The following is a 6992-nucleotide window of genomic DNA, read 5'->3' on the forward strand; positions in this document are numbered from 1 at the left end:
TGCCACCCAGCAGGTCATTTCCTAGGCTGTAGGTGTGCTGGACATTTTTCCTCCCTAGGTGCAGCACTTTGCATTTCTCCTTGTTGAACTGCATTCTGTTGTTTTCTGCCCACTTGTCCAACCTGTCCAGGTCTGCTTGCAGCTGTTCCCTGCCCTCCGGCGTGTCCACTTCTCCCCATAGCTTTGTGTCATCTGCAAACTTGGACAGAGTACATTTCACTCCCTCGTCCAAGTCACTGATGAAGACATTAAAGAGTATTGGTCCAAGGACCGAGCCCTGCGGGACCCCACTGCCCACACCCTTCCAGGTCGAAACCGACCCATCTACCACGACTCTCTGGGTATGACCCTCCAGCCAATTTGCCACCCACCGGACTGTGTAGTCATCCAAGTCACAGCCTCTTAACTTGTTCACCAGTATGGGGTGGGATACCGTATCGAAGGCCTTCCTGAAGTCCAAGTATACGACATCCACCCCTCCTCCTGTGTCCAGGCGTTTTGTAACCTGGTCATAAAAAGAGACTAGATTGGTCAGGCACGATCTGCCTGCCACGAAAATTATTAGAACCCTCAGAAATATAGCTTGTGAGTGCAGGTCAAAAGAACTAGGATTATTTAATTTTGAGAAGACTGAGGGGATTTGATAACTGTTTGAATACTTGAATGCCATTTATATGGCAGATGGAGATAAGTCTTCCATGGCTACAGGGGACAGGACTGGAACAATGGGATTAAATTGCAGCAAGGGAAATTTAGGTTGGATATTCAAAAACACTTTCTTACTATGAGGGTAGTTAAGCACTGAAACTGACTACCTAGAAAAGTTGTGGAATCTCCATCACTGGACATTTTTAACAGCAGGTTGCATAGGCACTTGATTTGGGAGTTTCATCAGGAACAACCCTTCCTTGAGAGAGTTGGACTAGATGACCTCCTGAGGTCCCTTCCAACCCTGGTGTTCTATAATTAAGGCAGCCAAAATCTGCCCTGGAAAATTAGATTGTACTGATGTCTATACCATTGATTTCCTTTGTGATGCTAAGGAAGTCCATCAAGTCAAATTTTTCACAGGAGGTCATTAACCATATGTTCATTTTCTGGTTGTACAACTTGAAGATCCTGGGACATGATTTGTGGAAGTCTTGAATAGGGCTGTGCAGATAGCTGATATTTTCAGTTTGCTCACATTTCCACAAAAAAAAACAACCCAGAAAAACTTTAGGTAATGAAAATTTTATGAAATGAAAATACTACACTATTTTGAGCAACCAAACAGTTTAAAAATGTTTCTAGTCATATTTAACATTCATGTATTTATAATATATAACTTAAAAGGTCATGCCTAAAATCAGACACTGCACAGGGGGGTGGGGGAAGAAGGAAGCTGAAATATTCTTTTTTTGGTCCAAGGCACCAATCTTTTTATTCTTAAGCATGAAGTGAAATGTTTTCTCTGACAGGCTATTGTGCTATCCCAGTGGCAACTTAACTATGACAAAAGATAACAACAACTTAATGATTTTTTGGGAAGAATTTTGTCATATCAAAATCTAAGTTACAATTTATGAACTGTAGCTGTATAATAAAACAAAGATTGAAAATTGGTCTGAAATCTACCTCACCCTCTGACAGCTGAAAGCTGTAATATCCTGATGGCATCTCATGGAACAGTGATTTCAGCAATATAAGTTTATGCATAAGGGCTAGCATTTTTCTTGCAGGATGAATTTGTCCTTCTTACACTGCATTCATTTCCTAATGTCTTCTAACTACACTGTTTCTAATATACCAAGTGTTTTCTAAGGCCCAAGTCACTGCTGTTCAATGAGACGTGTACATGCAAGGGAAATACATCCAATACATGCCTTCCCTTTCCTACCCAGGAAAGCTCATTCTGAAATAGAAGAAATGTCATACACCACAGTACACAGAAAATGCCCAAGCCAAAAACAAAACTACTCACCAGGGTGATGACTACAGGATAATAAATACCCACTGCTCTATTAAGAGGATGAAGGATGTGCATAGGTTGAAAGTCCTAAACATCTTAGGAAACTGGGTGCATGCCTTGTATGAAACTGAATAATGGTTTTGTCAGAGTATTAGTGTCACAAAGTGCTCTCCAGGAGTGTACTTACTTGGGACTGCTGCAACTTTGTCCAGTTTGAGAACACCCCTTGAAGCCAACCCAGGCTAGGCTTTGAGAGTAAAGAGGATGAAGCCTGAGCTCCTTCCCAATCTGCCCTGGCTTATCTGTTCCTCACCTTTCCCAGTTCTCTGTGGCTCTAACTCAAGGAGCAAGCATCCAGTTCTCCTCCTGAGAGAGGAATATCACCTCCTCTTGGGGTGACACAGTTCCAAGGCACACAGTAGAATCTCTTCAGTGAAGGCATTTACTGGGGCAAAGGCGAGTCAGCCAGAGGTTTTCTTTCCACTCCAGTCCTTCCAGCCTCAGTCCAGCCCATACAAGCCTGAGCATCCTCAGACATACTCAGCTGCTCCCTTCCCAGTCTCTCCAACTCCCCGAAGCTTCTCCATTTCTCAGTCCCTCCTAGATTCTTCTAGACATGAGCTACCAAGCTTCTGTTTTCCAGCCTGCTCTCCCATTGTCATGGTTATTTCCTCTGGATACCTCCTAGGTGTCAACGAAGGCTCTCAAGGCTCTGCTGATGCTAAAGGTCCATCTGGTCTCACCTTGCACATAGCCAGCCCTGGCACTTAACCCCTCCTTCTGTGTGTGCAGGCAGAGGTAAACTGAGGCACACAAGATTGTAAAAATGTTAACGCAGAAATATCACAATAAAACTGTCTGTCACAATCAGAGCAGTCTTTAACAGTATAATGAAGAGCATGTCCTTGTTATAATAAACGCAGGCTGGAATGAAACTGGATTTTGATGCCTGGAAGGACCTACATCATAGACATATAGAATTAATGCACAAATAATGCCGTTTAGTTTGGACAGTTTTCCTTGATAATGATGTTCAATACAACTTAGAGATAATGAATAGTAGTTGTATGGGGGTTGTTTCAAAATCCACCTGACAAGCAGTGTTACCAACTCCCAGGACTCCTGAGCGCTGAGATTTTAGCTGGCACCAGAGCCAGTTTTGCAATGCCACAAGCAGTGAATTTCAACCCAGCTTGGGTGAGTCCCCCTCATCCCAACCCTTGATTGTCTGCCTGCTACACTTACCTGCCTCTTATGGGCACAACAGTTAATTGGGGATGCTTTAGGAAGCAGGCAAAAACTTCTTTCTTCTCAACAGCCTGACACCCCTCTCAGGATGAGAATGGGGAGAAAAGCAGGAAGAACCAAGCAGAACTGTGGTTCTGCCCCTGCCTATGATCAATACAACCCCCTGCAGGTATGTTCACCAGCTTGGATGGAGGAGCAGGAGATCCCACTGCAGCTATCTGGAAGAAGAGGACTGAAGAATCCTTGAAGCCCAGGGGTAAGGCTGGGGGATGAACAGGAACTGAAGTGAGGGATAATTCATGTGGGACTGGGGAACAGGTTCACTTGAAACCTCTATTTTTCCTTTGGCTAATCCAAGGACCGAGAAGAGCCTGAGTGTTTTGTGTCTTCACTCAACTGTTTTATGAACACAGCTACATTTTTACAGAATCTCAGGCAAAGATGGGAAGAATCCACTATGTTGATATTTAATGAACACCAAATGATTTGGCAGTTTATGAATCCAGTTTGCTCTCCCCGGCCCTGATGAATAAGTGAAATGGCTCAAGAAGTCATGAAGAAATCATGCTCCAGTACTGCTTCCTTCCTCTTCCAATCATTGTGTCCCTGCTGCATTGCCTGGAGCAGGAACAAAGATGTGGGAGTGAGCTAGTACAGTCACTGACAGCTCCTCTCTGAACTGTATGAAGATAACTGCTCTTTGACTAGGTGTTTTTGACTAGTGTCCCTTTTTAGTAACACTTAATGTGCATTAAAATAGGCTAATGCGCACTAAAGTTCCCATGTAGACGTACCCACGGTCTGCTTCTAGTTGTCATTCAACGAATCCCTATAGTAGTACTTCTGTTTAAAGGACCACGTGACAGAATGAAAATGGAAGAGGTGCCTAGCAGTAACAAAGGTGAGCCAAAGCACTATTTAAAACTGCCTTACTTAGTGAAACAACTTTTATTATCTGACTGATGTAAGGCACTGAATTGAGGTTAAACTACCCTGGGAAAAAAATGAATGCAGAAGTTGAATACAGAACTGATCATTAGGATCTTTTAAGACAAAAAAAATCTTTTTCCCATGTTTTATCTCTGGGATGCAGAAATATTGGAATAAAGTGAAGCTTTTAAAAGGCTTATGAACATCAGCTATCTTGAGCTTTTGATTTAGAATAACAATAATTTACTTGACTACTTGCAGTCAACCCTTCAGTTGAGTGTTATTGTCTTTGCAGTTGGGATCTTAAAATACAAGACTCAAATCCTACAAAGTCTTACCAATATTAGCAGTCCTATTAATTTTGGTAATAGTATGCACCTGCATAAATGTTACTCACTGCATATACACAATTGAGCTATGTGAAAGCATACAGGTTTGTAAGATGGGGGGGTCTGAACAGGCAGATAATACTGAAAAGACAGTCATACAGAAGGTAAGTAGGCCCTTAGGCCTTATTACCCATCTAATAGGATTAGCATCTAAAACCATAGTACTTCACCTTTTACTGGTGGCTAACAGAACTCTGCGTGGTGTGGTAAAACAGTTACGAGCTATGTGAATGTTACAGAAGGAATTTGGTGATTAAATAAGAGCTTAGTGCACTGAGACATGGATGATATTCCAGGCATAGGAGGAAATGCATTGTTTTGCTGTTTAATTTTTAAACTACAGTAAAGATTTTTCTAAAATATTCCAGAATAAAAATATAGAAGAGGGATGCAACACATGTCGACGTTTATAAGCTAAGTATAATACACCGTTTATATCACAGATGTTGGACAACATTCAAATCCTTCAGATGAAAAGGGAAGCTGATCTCCCAGCTACATTAAAAGATGGGGAAGCAAACCCAAACTTGTGAACATGTCTTGACTTGCACAACACAATGAGAAAACTGACTTGCTCCAACTGGCTTTAAAAAAAAGGGGGGGGGGGCAAATTCTGAAGACTTCAAGGAACCTGTGCAACTAGGTGAGAACTGGGGAGAAACAACTGAGCTGTAGTAAATTGTGAATATCAATTAAGTGCAGTAACCCTGCAACAGCATGGCATGTTCTCCTTTACCTATTGTCCCTGTATTTCTGTACAGTAAATAGCTCACATCTCCATGTTACAGATGAGACAATGGGACACAAAACTAGATTGTCACACCGTCTGCCTCCACATCAAACTTAATGCAAGCAGTTCCTAATAAGGATCATGGATTATCCTTTCATCCTGCTCACAATAGAGCAATACCACACTTCTCAAGCTATACAGTTATTCACAGCACACGAGTGGTCTTGGTAGACAGGCTATCTAACCATCACTGTCTAACAGAGGTAACTGTTCTCCTACACCTGGGCTGCCTTGAGATCCTTTCAAGGGTACTAGGCCATGTTAGCACTGTTAGGTGCACAAATGTGATTCACAAGGAAAACACAGAGATTGCAAATAGGAATCCAGTGTTAGACTCAATTGATACCATGACTCCTAATCTACCTGATTCCTTGTAAACACTTCATCCCACAAATGTTAATAACCATCTCTCCTTTTTAATGGTCTCCATTTTCCACCAGTTGAGCTATTCCTTCTTCAGCAATTTTGCTGCCTGTTGCCTGCTCCTGTAAATGTAGCTCCTATTTCACAGCCTTGCAGCCTGTTTTTAACTCAAGCTAAAAACATAGACTTGGGAAAACATCACCTTAGGCATGGAAATAACTGTCAGCGAAGCATGGGTGCCCTGTCAAAATGCTCAAGCCTCGATTGTGTTTTATGAATCTGAAATAAGAGACAAGACTGAACTCCTAATGACTACCGGACTAATAAAACAGCATCTTTTGATTATGTTTATACATAATAGAAAACTAAGGCATGTTCCAATGAAGTTACCAGAGCAGCTTAGCAAACCTTCTCATTGCCTTGTTACTGGAGGAAAACATGTGTTGTTAGATGTGACAGCTCGCCACAGCATCTGGGCCCCTTTCCGAAATCCTAGACCCACCCAAGAGCATGAGCCCCCTCAAGCATCAGGTCTTACTTTTAGCTTGTTTGTTGATTAGGGAAAAAACAAGAACAGCTCCACTGCAACAAAGAGCTTGGCAAGGCCAAGGCGGCTCTAGCACTCCAGGCTCCTGTTTAGATGCCTTATCACTGGTTTCTTGGCGCTTGTTTCTGCACATGGGAGAGTACGGCCACATCGCGGCACCCTTGACAGGACCCTGAAGTTAACTGCCTGAATCAGCGCTCTGCTGGCCTCCTGCAGGCAGCAACAGCAGCAAAAAATAAGGGAAAGCCAAGTGCTGGCAGCAATGTGTGTGTGTGTGTGGCAGGGGTGGGGGGCTGAGCCCCACTGCCTTGTACCACCCAGCAGCCTGTCTGTGCCCACACAGGATCTCCCCACCCCTGTCCCCTCAGCCAACCCTCCTGCCTCAGCCAGATGCCTTCACCGCCCTGGATGCCCTTGCCAGGGGCCGTGTCAACGGTCCGAGTGGCACTGACAGAGCAAAGCCAGGCCACCGTGTCCCCAAGCACAACCCCCCTCACAGCTAACACACAGAAACCCCTCCTTACCTCCATGCACACCCCCACACAACCCCCACACACACAGAGAAACCCCTCACCCCCACACAACCCCCCACACACACAGAAACCCCTCACCCCCACACAACCTCCCACACACACAGAAACCCCTCCTCACCCTACCTCACATGCACACACACAACCTCTGCTGACGCTCACGCTTGCGCGCGCGCGCGGTGTCCCCTCCCTCCCTCCTGCCCCAGGTTGCGTCCTGTCGGGGAAGCCCCTCAGCTCGCGCTCG

This window comes from Alligator sinensis, unplaced genomic scaffold, assembly GCF_000455745.1.
Source record: "Alligator sinensis unplaced genomic scaffold, ASM45574v1 scaffold1343_1, whole genome shotgun sequence".
In the NCBI taxonomy this organism is placed as follows: domain Eukaryota; kingdom Metazoa; phylum Chordata; order Crocodylia; family Alligatoridae; genus Alligator; species Alligator sinensis.